This window comes from Sciurus carolinensis, chromosome 11 (genome assembly GCF_902686445.1).
Source record: "Sciurus carolinensis chromosome 11, mSciCar1.2, whole genome shotgun sequence".
NCBI classification, from domain to species: domain Eukaryota; kingdom Metazoa; phylum Chordata; class Mammalia; order Rodentia; family Sciuridae; genus Sciurus; species Sciurus carolinensis.
In genome coordinates, this window is record NC_062223.1 from 34,263,984 (window position 1) to 34,277,953 (window position 13,970).

General features: G+C 61.1%; 1 protein-coding gene across 1 annotated transcript in view; it reads right to left on the bottom strand.

The window, feature by feature from the left end:
- The window catches only part of Tspan18 (tetraspanin 18), a 146,636-nt gene that overhangs the window by 52,497 nt on the left and 80,169 nt on the right, over positions 1-13,970 (bottom strand). The window lies entirely within an intron of this gene.

The following is a 13,970-nucleotide window of genomic DNA, read 5'->3' on the forward strand; positions in this document are numbered from 1 at the left end:
TCCACCGCGCCCGCCTGGACGCAGGTGCCCGGGACGCGACGCCCGGCGCCCACCCAGCGCAACGCAGGAGCCGCTGCCTGGCGCCGATGGGATGCGGGGTGCGCAGCCCGCCCTGTGCCCTGTGGGGACCAGGACACCAGGGGGCGGCCGGACCTCAGCCGGCTCACGCGCTCCGTCTCCTTCCACGCCTGACTGCTGCCCACCCCGCCGCCTCTCTCCCCTGCGGCCAGGCCTTGGACACGGTGCTGCGCTGCGGTCACAGGGCCGCCCCCAGCTGTCCCCACACCTCTCCTAAGAGCGCCCCCTGCAGGTGCCCCGCGGGGCGCTCCTCCCACCTCCCGAAGCCCAGCCGTGGTCCAGGCCGAGAGCAAGGAGCCGGGCTCAGGCTGAACATCTGCCCAGGGCCTCGTGCAACTCCTGAGAGGCTGCACTTGACCTTGAACTCCGTTCCACCTGACTGCTGGGCCCCAGCACCTGCCTCCTACTAACAAAGGGGACTTGATGCAGCTGCAGGGACAGGGTGTCCCCACGGGCCACGTGGCACCCGGAGGCCACAGGGCTGGGGAGGCAGCACTGGAGGGCGGGTGGGCGGGGACTCCCAGGGCCTCTTCCTGGGCACCAGGGTGGCCTCTTCCCCCTGGAGAGTCTGGGGCTCCCTCGTCTCAATGGCCTCATTGTGGCTGCTCCCGCCACCCTCCCCTTGCCAGTTCCTGTCACTGCAGACTGTGGGCATGGCCAGGCGGCGACGGAAGAGCAGACGCTACCTGCTCCCTGTGTTTCCGAGCCTCTGCTGCCGGCCAAGCCCCAGGGCTCCGCAGCAGCAGGGTGGGGCAGGTGGCCTCACTGGGGCGCCAGCCTCCCTGGCCTTGGAGGCAGAGGGAGACCTGCTGGATCTGCCCATCCTTGGCAGGGAGAAGGCAGAAGTCCTGAGGGCCCCTAACTCAGAGAGGGGCCAGGTGGGCACAGGACCCCCTCTGCCCCTGCCGTCCACCCCGGGGGCCTCGCTGCCTGGCCTTCTCCTCACCTCCCTTTTATCCCTCATGAGATCACTGTTGTTGTTATTATTATTATCCCCCCTTTTTTTGGTCTGGGGATTGAACCCAGGGGTACTTACCACCGAGCCACATCCCCAGCCCTTTTCAATTTTTTAATTTAGAGACAGGGTCTCACTAAATCGCTCAGGGCCTCGCTAAGTTACCGAGGCTGGCTGTGTACTGTGATCCTCCTGCCTCAGCCTCCCCAGCCGTTGGATAACAGGTATGCACCTGGCATTATCCCCATTTTACAGAGAAAAAAGACTGAGGTTCAAGGAGGCAGCGAACCTTCAAGAAGCCCGACGCAGAATGGCCGTGGCCCCCGTTCCACTCAGGGTCCTGCCCCGAGGAGCTGGAGACGGCTGAGGCACGCTCCGTTCCTGTCGGCCTGGCTCACAGGGGAAACACCCCGGATGCCACCAACATCGCGAGGAGAAACAGGTGCGCGGCCCCTGACGCAGGGGAGCATCACCCAGCCGTCGGAAGGAAGGAGAGCGGATGGGAGCCACGGCAGGAGGAAGGCCAGAGGGACGGGAGGAGAGTCGTGGGGGCCGGGGGAAGGACACGGTGGCCGCGTGACATGCCGCGTCCTAGATGCTACCGCGCTGCCTACTTTAAGACGGCTGATTTCATGTTCAATAAGTTTTACTTCAATCGTGAAGAAAAAGGCGCTGTAGCTCTCGGAAGGTCAGGAGCTGGGTGGCGGGGAGCGCGATGCTCCGGGTCTTTCTGATGCCGGGCCTGGGCCCTCGGGCCCCTGCTCTTGGCCTGCTGCTCCACCTCCCGGCCTTTGCCAGGGAAGCCCTCTCTCTACGTCTCAGCTGCCAAATCCCGCCCGACCTTCCGGGGCCCTGGGGAAAGCCGCCTCTGGGTCTGCTGGGCATTGTCCTGGCGTGCAGGCCCTGGGTCCTGCATGCTGTCCCCACGGCAATGCCCAGGGGCTCCCGCTGGAGATGCCCCGCGTGGAGCCCCCGCCGGCCTGGGTTAAATGACTTCAGTGCCCTGGAGTCTCAGCCCTGTGCTCGGCACACAGTAAGCGCTCAATAGTGGTCGTCAAGGGCTGGGTCACTCCTACAGAGGAGGGGCTCCTCAGGGGGTGGGACAGAGGCCCGAGGGCCAGCTGCCCTGACGGGCCCTTCCCGCTGGGCGGGCAGCGGTCTCCTCCGCTCAGTGGGATGGTGACCGCGAGTCCGTCCCTCCTGGGGGCGGCCTGTGCCTGTCACGTGCCTCTGGAGAAGCCCCTCACGGAGCCTGCCGACCAGGACCCTGGTGGGGCTCCAGCTGGATGCGGGAGCCACAGGCAGGTCCTTCCCCTCCCTGGGCCTCAGGGTCCCCCTGTCCACGGTGGGGTAGAGGGGCGCCCGTGAAGTGCCTGCCCCACCGGCAGACCCACCAACAGCAAGGACGTCATTCTCCATTGACGGATGCGGTGACGGGGTGACAGAGGCCTGGGAAGGCGCAGCAGCACCTACGCGGGTCACGGGGTCCCCAAACTGACGCTGGACACCCAGAATAGCCTCTGCTGCCTGAGAGACGGGCCCTGGCTCTGCCACTGGCGGTGGCTCGGCCCGGCTGGGCGGAAATGGCTGTCCCACCCGCCCACCTCTCCGCCAGCTGTCCACGGGCAGCATCTCGCCAGATTCACGGCGGCTCCAAGAACAGAGATCTGGGAACGGAAGGCCGGGGTGAGCAAGGAGCGCCTCCGTTTCCCGGCCAGCTCCAGGCTCCTGCCCACACCCCGTCCCCACCCACCTGACGGACTCCTATCCACCCTTCAAGACCCAAGTCACATGTTACCTCCATGTGAATCTCCCCGGAGTCAGTGGCCCCTGTAGTGCCATCTCCCGCTACGTATTCCTCATCTCGGCCAGCTCTGGGAGGGCAGGACTGGGCCTGGGGGCTCTGCAGTGTCCTCCACAGTGACCACAGTGGCATGGACACACCAGGCAGTCAAAACTCAGTGAATCAAGAATGAGTCTCTATGACATCTCCCATGTTGGCCACACGTACAGCTCACCTGACTTTGAAGGCCCAGACAGGACTCCTTCCCGTGTCCCCCTGTCCCGGTCAGTCCTTGGTAGAAGTCTGTGGGTCACAATCTCTGTAATAATTGTCGCCGTGCATACTTCACGGGCTTAAACTAGCTGATATGCAATAGAACATGCTCATGCCATCATGGGGCGCTTCGTAAGGGAACCCTGCACTTAACGCGCAGGCGTTACGGGTAATTGCAAACACTATGCAGCGTCGACCTGTCAGTGCGTTTATGCGGAGATGACAAGAACTTCTCTTCACTCCAGGGAACAGAGAGAATCACCAATGTCCCTAATCTCACCCCAGCTTGACTGCTGGTGATGGGACAAGCTAAGGGCAGGGAGCCTGTCCTCTCTGAGTGACACCCGAAGCAGAGACAGGAAGCTTTGGGACCAGGGAAACACTGCCCAGGTCCTTGACCTCTGCGACCTGGGACTGGTCCCCGAATATTAGCATCAGAGAAGCTCAAACCACAATGAGACACCACTACAGACCCGACAGTCGCTAAAACCCAATGGCTGGGGAGCAGCTACCACTCTGTATGCCGCTGGCAGGGCCCTCGAACCACATGCTCAGCTATATGACAGTGCCTGTCAAAGCTCAACCCATTTCTACTCCAGTTGTGTACCCAAGATAAAAGCCCATGCACACCCACAAAAAGATGTGGACCAGAATGTCCGCTGCAGCTTTAATCACAAACACCCCAAATAGGAAACAATATGATGTTCATCCATGGAGAATGGAAAGCAATCATCATATATCGATGCAAAGGAATACTATACAGTAATAAAAAGGACCAGCCATGTGCAATAATATGAATGGATCACAAAAATGTTATGTTGAGCAAACAAAGAAAATCAGAGGAGGACAAGCCATATGATTCCACCTACGGGAAATTCAAGAACTGGCACAACTGCTTGGTGGTGATGACAGCCAGGAAAGAAGTCTCCTGGGGCAAAGGGGAGAAGCGGGTATTGACCGAGACGGAGCCCAGGAGAGCTTTCTGGGCTTGTGGGGTGGGGGTGTTCCATATTTTGATCTGAGTGGTGGTCACCAGCAGTATAAACACCATCCAGCTGCCTCGGGTGATTCATGACTCGACTGTATAGATGCTACACCTAATCCAGAGTTAAAACCACCAGGCCGGAGGGCAGAGCGGAGGGCACCTCCCTAAGACCACCAGCTCTATTGCCTCGTGATTCTCAGGGCCCAGGCATGATGGCCAGTTCTCATGCTGGAGTTCAGGGGATTCCGGGCTCCTGCCACCTGGCGGATCCCGAGAGGCCCTCCCCTGGCTCCCTCTCCCTGCCTGACTACAAGTCAGCCGGCCATCGGGGATCCCCGCCCCTCTGTAAACGGGGACGTGCAGCCCGAGGAGACGTGGTTAGGAGAAGGCTCCCTGAGCCAGAGCCGAAATGGGAAGTGCGTCCGGAGAGCCCGAGCGGCCACACCTTTGCGGGACAAGCACATTGAGGCTGGGACAGGGGCGTCGTCTACGATTCAAAGTCGGCCCACGTGGTGCATTTCACAGGAGGCACCCGAGAGCGATGGGAGGGCAGTCATCCTGGGAAAGGGCAGCCCTGGCCTGACCCGGGAAGGCCTGGAGATTGCTGGCCTGGTCGCTCGTCCCTGAAGGACACCAAGGCAGTGCCTGCCGGGCAGCTTCTCAAAGGCAGGCACTGGATCTGGAGTCCAGAGCTCCATCCAAGGCCTGCTTCTGCCCAGGTTACCCCCCCCCGTGCCTCAGTTTCCCCACTGCACAACTAAAAGGCAGAGCAGATCCCATGTAGGAGATTTTACTTCTAGCCATTGATTGACTCACAAAGTTTTATTTAAATGCCATCACGTCCCTTCAAGTTTAAAGCCTTATCTACAACTTCATAACAAACTAGGATAAAGTTCAAAACCATCATTCGGTCCTTGCTGACTTCTGCTGGAACCAGCACCCCATCTCCCACTACACCCCAGCCACAGTGTTCTTCTCTCCATTCTGAAACGCCTCAATCTCATTCCTGCCCCAGGACCTTTGCACACACCATCCTTTCAATAGCAACTCTCTCACCAGTTCTGTATGCTGGCTTCACCAGTGGAGGACACTGACCGGGAGGGGTTCCCTGGCAAGCCCTCTCCTGCTTGCTGTTGTTCAGTTGTTCTGTTTTGCCTTTTGGTTTTTGTTTGTTTGTTTTTCAGTACTGGGGATTGAGACCAGGGGATTGCCACCACGGGGTTAGAGCTCCAGCTCTTTTTTTCATTTTTGAGACAGGTTCTCACTCAGGTGCCCGGGCTGGCCTTGAACTTGGCCTCCTGCCTCAGCCTCCTGTGGAGCTGGGATCACTGATGTGCCACTGCGACCCGCTCGTTCCCCTCCCCCACTTCACACCACTAATGGCGACAGGTACTCACTTGATGAACTCAGAGCGACTTTGCTTCCTGTCCCTATTGGAGCGTAAGCTCCATGCAGGCTCTGCTGTCCCTGTCACCATGACACCGCTGACACACACGCATAGGCCCTTGGCGAGCGGTTGTGCCTTTTGCAGTCCACCCAGGCACCCTCAGGCCCCGCTGCCCCAGGGGCTGGGGTAAGTTTCCCACCGGGATCCGGCACGGTGGCGCATGCCTGTAATCCCAGTGACCTGGGAGGCTGAGGCAGGAGGATCGCAAGTTCAAGGCCAGCCTGGGCGACTTAGCAAGACCCCGTCCCAAAGTGAGAAATAAAAAGGGCTGGGGACGCAGCTCAGTGGCAGAGCAGCCCTGGGTTCAATCCCCAGCACCAAAGAAAAAAAGTTTCCCAAAGGAAGAAGGCGCTCCCGGGCACCGCGGTCCCACCAGGGGAACCGAGGCAGGTGCCGGCTTCTGCGTCCTTCCGTGATTCACTCACTGCCACCCCGGGTCAGTGTCACGGGGAAACCGAGGCTGAGGTGGAGAGGAGGGTGCGTGATCATCTGCGGTGACCAGGAGCCTGGGCTGGAGGCGGTGGCTCGTGCCGCCCGCTGGCTGGGGATCGCAGGTGGGTCCGACCTCTCCAGCTGTGCTTTCCCGCAAAGCCGGCCGACGCTCTGGCGTCTGAACTGCAGGTTGAGTCACGACCGGGCAGGATGATGAACGGGTGCGCCAAGCAGCAGGGCTGGGCTGGTTGAAAGGGAAACACAGCCTGGGGTCTGCCGTGGCCCCGAGGCAGCGAGGGTGGGAGGGCCAGCCTGGGGAAGGCCAGGCACCCAGGCCGCTGCCCTCCTTTGAACTTCGGTTTTCTAATTTGCAAAATGAGAAGAATAATCCCTCACCCGGGGCTGTGAGGTGTGTTAGGGGATCACCTACAAAGAGGACTCCATTCTTTCCAAAGTACTATGCAAATGTCGTCCTTTGATGTCTCATGAAATCTAGTCCTAACTCTAGACTCCCCTGAAGAGGGAGTGCCAGGCGAGGTGGGTGGGGAGCCCAGGGCTGCGGCCCCACGCGGAGCCCCTGGGAGCCTTCGGGGCCTCCCCGTGCAGGATGCGCTGTCCGCAGGTGCTCCTGTGGAGCACAGCCCAGGTGACGTGGGGACAGGGGGAGGTCCTCCGCCACAGGCTCCAGTCTCGGCTCTGCCAGGGGCAGGGCAGCCACCCGGGTGTGGCCGCCAGGAGCTGTGCACAGAAGGCAGCGTGCTTGGGAGGGTGGCCTGGCCCCGCCCCGGACCACAGCCACATCCAGCCCTGCCCTCTGGCTGCTCACACCCCGCCTGAGCCCCTCAGCCCCTCACCACCTGCCCCTCAGCCGCATGGCAGCCCAGTCCTGGCTCTGGGAAGCAAGTAGCCCAGACTGTGGGACAGAGAAGGCGGAGGGTGGGCCACGCGTGGGCACGGGTGGCTGGTGGAGAGACCCCCGCGGCAGAGGCTTTGGGTGGAGGAGGGAGGCGTCTGGAGGGAGACAGAAGGACGCAGCGCCCAGGGGCCTCTGGGAGGGACAGAGCTGGACGCAGAGACCCAGGGGAGGCTGAGGGGATGTCGTGGAGGGAGGCAGGCAGACGGCTCGTTGGCTTGCCTCATCCCAGAGCGTGCCTGGGGGGGAGGGAGGCAGCCTCGGCAGAGAGGCCAGGGGCGGCTGGCAGGTGGCGTCCAAGCCACTCACCCTTGCATGTCGTCTGGTAAACCGAGAGCAGAAATGGCCTAGGACCTTCCACGGGCCGGTTCACAGACGGACGGTGCGGACCCCGCGGGCAGGGGCGGGCGGGTGGCTCGGCTGGAGCAGGAGCGCCTGTCTGGAGCTGGGATCCCTTCCCTTCAGGACACCTGCCTTTGCCATCAGGGCCGTCGAATGTGGACGCGGCCCCACCCCTAATGTCACCCGACTGCGGATGCAGGACACGTGTCCAAGCCCTTTCCAGCAGCTCCTGAGTCAGCATTTGATTAAAGAGCTGGGTCCTCTGGCCCCGCCAGCGTGACCAGTGTTAAACGTCACGCCACCTGGCGCGGCTCCCCAAGGCCGCTGTGGAGGAGCAACCTGTCCACCACCTCACAGCCGTGGAAGTCAGCGCTGTGGAAAGGGGCCTCACGGCGCTAAGACCCAGGAGCCGGGCATGTGCTTCCCGCCTTTTCTAGATGCTAGCGGCTGACTGTGTTCTTGGCATGGCCCTGTCCTGCTCGAGGCCAGCAAGGGCCGGTCCAGTCTTCTGAAGCATCCCGGAAGCTCCTGCAGGTGACTAGGATGGCACCTGCGCGTTCCGGGATAATCCCCGCCCCAGGTCCCTGGCCAACTCCACCAACAGTTCCGTTAGCCGCCTCAGAACCTGTAGACACCCCGACTCACGATGGGGCTCCAGCCCTGCACACCCCACGCCCTCTTCCCCCGTAGGCTGAAACGCATTTAACCCGCGCCGCGCGGCGCGGAGCAGGCAGGGCCCACCAGGCATGCTGGCTGGCTCTGCCCAGCATCCAGAGCACAGGGGCGACGCAGCCCAGGAAAAGCTCCAAGTTCAGAGTGGGGTCTGTGCTGAGAGGTCAGCACTTGTACACCGCCCGCAGGTCAGAAGACCCTGCTGGGTCAAGCCGCCGGCCGGTCTGCACTCTCAGGCGGGACTAGCGTGCGGGCATCGCTGGGGCCATCGCTCTGCAGACCCACCACCAGGCGCTCATTGGTCGTACAGTGGACACACTCGGGGGCCACTGCCCATTGGGAAATCACAGAGTGGCCACGGGAAGGGCTGAGCTGGGGGCGCGTGGTCAGGCGGGGCTGCGGAGGGCTGTCCCTGTGGACTCGGTGCTGGTCCAGGCCGGCCTACCGCAGCCAAGCCTCCAGAGCCCCAGGAGTGAGAGCGACTCGGGAAGTAAGAGTCCAGCTCAGCTCCAGAGGACCACGCTGGCAGCCCAGCTGGCATGCTGGGCTCCTGCAGGTCGCATCCTGCCCCCCGCCTCCCTTCTCCTGATGAACTGCCCGGTGACCCTGGTCCCGGGGCCACGCCTGTGCACTCTCGCGTCGGGCTGGGAGCTTCGCAGGCTGCAGCCACACCATGGGGTCCCGCTGAGCCCCTCGGCTCCCCCCCCCCCCGCCCTCGGGGTGGCCCTTAGCCAACGTCTGTGGTGTGGAGGATGGAAGCTCAGCACTCAAGCTGAGGCAAACACAGAGATGCCATGAAAACCCCCGAGCGGCTGTCTGCAGGACTGTTGTTGGCATGGCCGCCTGGCCGGCTTCCTGCCCTGCCCGCCCTCAGGGAGCGCATCCTAGGTAAGGGCTTTGTCCACAAACGCTTGCTTTGGGTGCCTCTGGATTATTATTCCCCTGAATGGCAATCCTTTGAAGCGAGAGGTGATCATTCCCATTTCTCAGATGAGGAAACTGAGTCGGAGAAATTCAGTAATCCATCCGAGTTGTGGGGAAAGCAAGCAGTCGGGTGGGATGTGACCCCGTGGGCCCACCCTGAGCTCTGAGCTCCGTGCCTCACCTCCTCCTCTGACCACCCACCAGCCACAGGCAGGAGGCCTGGGGCAAGGGCCCCGGAGGGCAGCGGGAACTCCTGCTGGGCCTCAGGTTTCCTCCAAGCACAGCAACGGGAACAGGAAAAGGACGTCGCTTGCCAACCGGGAGCCGTGACAGGCAGCGGGATATGGAGCCCTGGCCATCTTCCCCTGGGGCTGCTGCTTCTCCCTGGAAGACCCGCCAGGCTCTCTCCCCGGGAACCGGCACAGAGCCCTGTTCAGGCGGGGACTTGCTTCCTCAGCTGAGAGCAGAGGCTCCGGGGCCGGAAGGTGCAGCGGGACCTTAGCCAGGCCGTCTGGGTGCCGGGAGGAGGGAAGCTGGTGGCCCCCACACCGTCCGCCCCGCCCAGCACACCCGGGCCACTGGTAAGGGAGAGACCATCTCAGGGTTCCTGCTGATCCCAGGGCCTCCTGGTGGCTGAGCAGAGGGGCCAGCAACAATGAATGACCCCACAGCGGCCTCCATAAACCTGGCCCAGTGTCCTTCGCCTGCCCAGCAGGCTCCCTTAGGTGACCAGGCATCAGGGCTAATTGCAGGGGCGGAGGGTCTGTTCCCTGCAAGTCCCAGGCCCCAGGCCCCCAGGGAACTTTCGGGAGGGAGGACGAGGCCCAGGGGAGGCGGGTAGGCAGGAGGTGCTGGCAGCTGCCCCTCTGGCTTGGCCCCTGGCTCCCGGGCTTCCTGGCCAGGCCACCTTCTGGTTTATGGTGACACCGACAGGGAGCCCGTGGAGGTGGGATGGTCCTGTCTTCCGTCCTCACCTAGCACAGCAGGTAAGGCGTGACTGGCCAGGGCTCAGGGGCGGCTGGGAAAGCCCTTGGCCCCGAGGCAGCCGGGGTCCCAGCAGAGATGAGAGCCACCCCTTGCCACATGCTGCTCAGGGCCTGGGGCTCGGTTTCTGATCATCACACCAACCCAAGAAGGTGGCCTGTCATCGTGCTTTACAGATGCAGATTAGCCCCTCTGAAGGCTCAGAGAGGTTAAGTTACTTGCCTAAAGTCACTAAGCCAATGCAAAGGAATGTCAGCATTTTTGAAGCCAGGCGCATGAGTCCACCCAGGCCCTGCTCTGTTCCCTGAGTCCAGGACAGCTGGCCGAGGTGGACACAGCGGCAGGCTGTGGCAGGAAGGCAGGCGTCCCGGAGGAGGTGTCTTCCAAACGTGGAGGCCTCTGGCAGGCAGGAAAGGAGGAAGGGCGTTTTGGGTGGAGGGCAGCATGACGCCAAGGCTGAGAGAGGGAGTGCGTGTGGCGCAGGGAACAGCCTCGCCTGAGGGACGTGGAGGGGCGTCGGAGAGCAGGGCCCAGGATTTCAGGACGTGCAGACCGTCCTCTGGAGACCTCAGTGAAGACTGCCAGTGACAGCCACCCAGTCAGCCAGAGAGAGATTCCGCCCCCCAGGGACAGGGCGGTTTGGGGAAAGGACTGTCCTGTCCCAGGCTTATGGACATGGGGAGAGGAGCTCGGGGTTGGGAAGGCCCCTGGGGGTGGGGGTGGGCTCTGAGGGTCCTGGGTAAAGCTGGGCAGGGGAGGGTCAAAAATAGGGGCAGCTGAGGACAAAGACCAGCCGGCCTTCCCTCAGGAGGAAAACCCACAGGGACCAGGCGTCCACCGGGGCGGTGCGGGCGTCGTGCGGGAGGTTGGATCCGTGGACATGGTGAGGAGGTCAGTGTGTGGGGTGGAGAGGACAGGAAGAGGCGCTGCCTGCAGGACCGGCCACCAACCTGGTCGAGTCCTGTCCCCTCCGCCCTCATCTGATGCGGAAGTATGAGGGTGCCTGTCACCAGGTGTCACCGGAGATGACAGTGACGTGGTCTGAGTGCTCGGCCAGCACCTGCCAGACACTCAGCAGGGAGCGTGGTGGGCTCCTCCTCTCTGCCCGCCCCACCCTCTGCGGTCGTGGGTCCTCGAAAGCTGAGCCGTGCCGCCAAGTCCAGGTAGCCGGCTGGCTCTGCCTAGGCACCCTGGTGCTGTTGACAACCTCTGGCAGGCGCTGGTCTGTTTGCTTGCTACAGACACTGGAGGCCAGTTCCCGGAGGGCAGAGATCCGGTCCCCTGTTTCCCCAGCACATGGGGAACTGCCCAGTGGAGTGGACACAGCATCTGGGGACAGATGAAGGAGTGGGGGGTGAGGGAGTGGCCCCGACACCCGGCCTACCGGGGCTTCCCTAGCAGGACCGGGACGGGGCCAGGGCTGTAACCAGCGCCCTGACGTCTGGCTCCTTGGACAAGCTTATTCAAAGTCAAGTCCTGGTTCCCCTGGGGCTTGGGCGGGTGGTGGGGGCTAGAAAACACTAGACCAGCAACTCAAGGACACTTGTCAGCTCCAGTGTACCGCGAGGTCCCGACACCCGGGTGGTGGTGGGGCACGTCTTTTGACTGAGTCTGGAGCTCTGCACACACGTCACGTTTCTATTGGTTCCTGAGGCACGAGACAGCCTTCCCACAGGTCTGCAGGGGTGGGACGTAGGGATTCCCTGAACCGCTCCGCTTCCCTGCTTCCCATCCTAAGCCCGAGTTGGAGGCCCGGGCCCAGCCTACGGCAGCTCCCCTGGCCTAACCCAGCAACGGCCAGGTGGTGTTTCTAAAAACTGTGAATTAGGTCGGCAGTATTTAGCAACTAGGAAACAACTCCTTAAACTTTTGAGTTTCTAACTTCTTTTCAAGCATATCACAAGATCCGAAAATACTGAGGCTGAAAAATAACTCCTCACTTTACATGGAGCCCTTGTTGGAGTTGGCCACATACAACCGTCCTCCCTGATAGTTACTCAAGGAAGCCAGAACTTGTATCTCCATAGAAACCCCCGGGCTGTGTTTACAGTATTTTATACACAATGCCAAAAACTCAAAGCCATCGAGATGGCCTTCAATGCGCTAATGGATGTACAAACATTTGTACAATGAAATATTATTCAGCGATGAAAAGAGATGAGCTAGCCACAGGAAAAGACATGGAGGACCCTTCAAGGCATATTGCATAGGGAGGGAGAGCTGTGTGCAATCCCAATCACAGGACATCTTGGAGAAAGCAGAACTATGGGAGGCGGGAAAAGACCCGGGCAGCTGAGGGCCTGGGGAAGAGAGGGAGGAGCCAGGAAGCGAGCCGGAGGGTGTTTAGAGCCGAGGAGTGTTCTGCACCACACGGTGACAGGGAACACGAGTACGCGAGTCGTTGCACGTTTGGAATGAATGACAGGAGGAAGGAAGTCTGATGTAGACTGGGCTTCAGTTCATAATAACCCATCAAACGTATCTCACACCAGGTGTTGAGCAGCACGTGCCTGCAAACCCAGCTACTCAGGGGGCCGAGGCAGGAGGATCGCAGGTCCAAGGCCAGCCCCAGCACCTCCGCAAGGCCCCGTCTCAAAATAAAAAACGAAAAGGGCCAGGATGTAGCTCCGTAGCAGTGACCCTGGCTTCCCCTCCCCAGTGCAGAGAAAGAAAAAAAGTTCCGTTGTGACAAATGTACCACAATAATGTAAGATGTTAATAATGGTGTATTTACCTTAGTTCTGCTGTACCCAGGATGCCACAATAGCAAGGAAGCAAAGAAGGCGGGCCTGGGGAGGTCGCCATGGCTGCGTTTGAGAACACTGTTTTTTTTTAAACCTAAGACTACAAATTAAAGTCACTAGACTTTAAAAACAAACATATTGTAATTTTAAAAAGTGGTTTACAACGAGGCCCTGGGTTCAATTCCCCCCACCACCCAAAAAAAAAAAAAAGTGGTTTACAGTGGAGAGACTGGATGGGGCAGGACCAGAGTGGAGATGGGGAGGGGCCAGAGTAAAGGTGGGGAGGGCCAGAGTGTGGGGGAGGGGCCAGGGTGGAGATGGTGAGGGGCCAGAGTGGAGATGGGAAGGGGCCAGAGTGGAGATGGTGAGGGGCCAGAGTGGAGATGGTGAGGGGCCAGAGTGGAGACGGCGTGGGGCCAGAGTGGAAGTGAGGGACCAGAGTAGAGATGGGAAGGGGCCAGAGTGGAAGTGGGGGAGGAGTCAGAGTGGAGATGGGGAGGGGCCAGAGTGAAGATGGGGAGGAGTCAGAGTGGAGGTGGGGAGGGGCCAGAGTGGAGGTGAGGGATCAGAGTGGAGATGGGGAGGAGTCAGAGTGGAGGTGGGAAGGGGCCAGTTGGTGATGGGGAGGGGCCAGAGCAGAGATGGGGTGGGGCCAGAGTGGAAGTGGGGTGGGGGTAGAGTGCGGGGGTGAGGGGGGGGACCATTACCAGTTGTCCAGGTAGCCTAATGGTGGCTTTGGTGAGTTTGGGACTGGGGAGGAGGAGGGGGTTCAGTCCTTCTCTGTAGGAAACATGGACAGGACCCGGGATAGGCTGGTTGTCCCAGGCAGTGCAGGAAGGGGAGAGTCACGGATTCCCTGCCAGTGGCCTTGGGCAGTGGGTAAACTGAGGGTCCCCGCACACTGTAGCCAGGCTAGATACGCAAACAGAATGCTGGTGAGGGAAGCCGCTAAGTCCATCAGGTGCCTGTAGGACACCCAGATACTAGGGCTGTGGGTCTGGAGCGTAGGCAAGAGATCTAGCTTGAAATTCAGGAACTTCATCACATCAGCAGCGGTGGAAGCCAGGGAGCCGGCCTAGGGCCCCTGCCTCAGCGCTGAAGGCTTTGTAATTACGCACGGTGACACCGCTCTGCACAGGCCCCCACAGATGAAGAAACTGAGTCTCAGAGCAGTCGGGGACATTGCCAACCATCCTTCGGCCTGGCGAGGGCAGAGTGCGCTCCAGGCTGTCCCTTGTCTCCTTGGTGGGCACCGTCCCTCACTGGCCTTCTCCTGGGCATCTGGCCCTGCACCCGGCTGCTCCTCCCAAGTACGTGTGCATATCCTGGATCAAAAGATGTCCACTGCGTGTCGCAAAATGTGGGACCTCTCTCCAGACTGACACCCCGAGTGGCTTGGCCCGCCCTGGTTCACGCCGTGGGCCTCCAGTCTATCCTG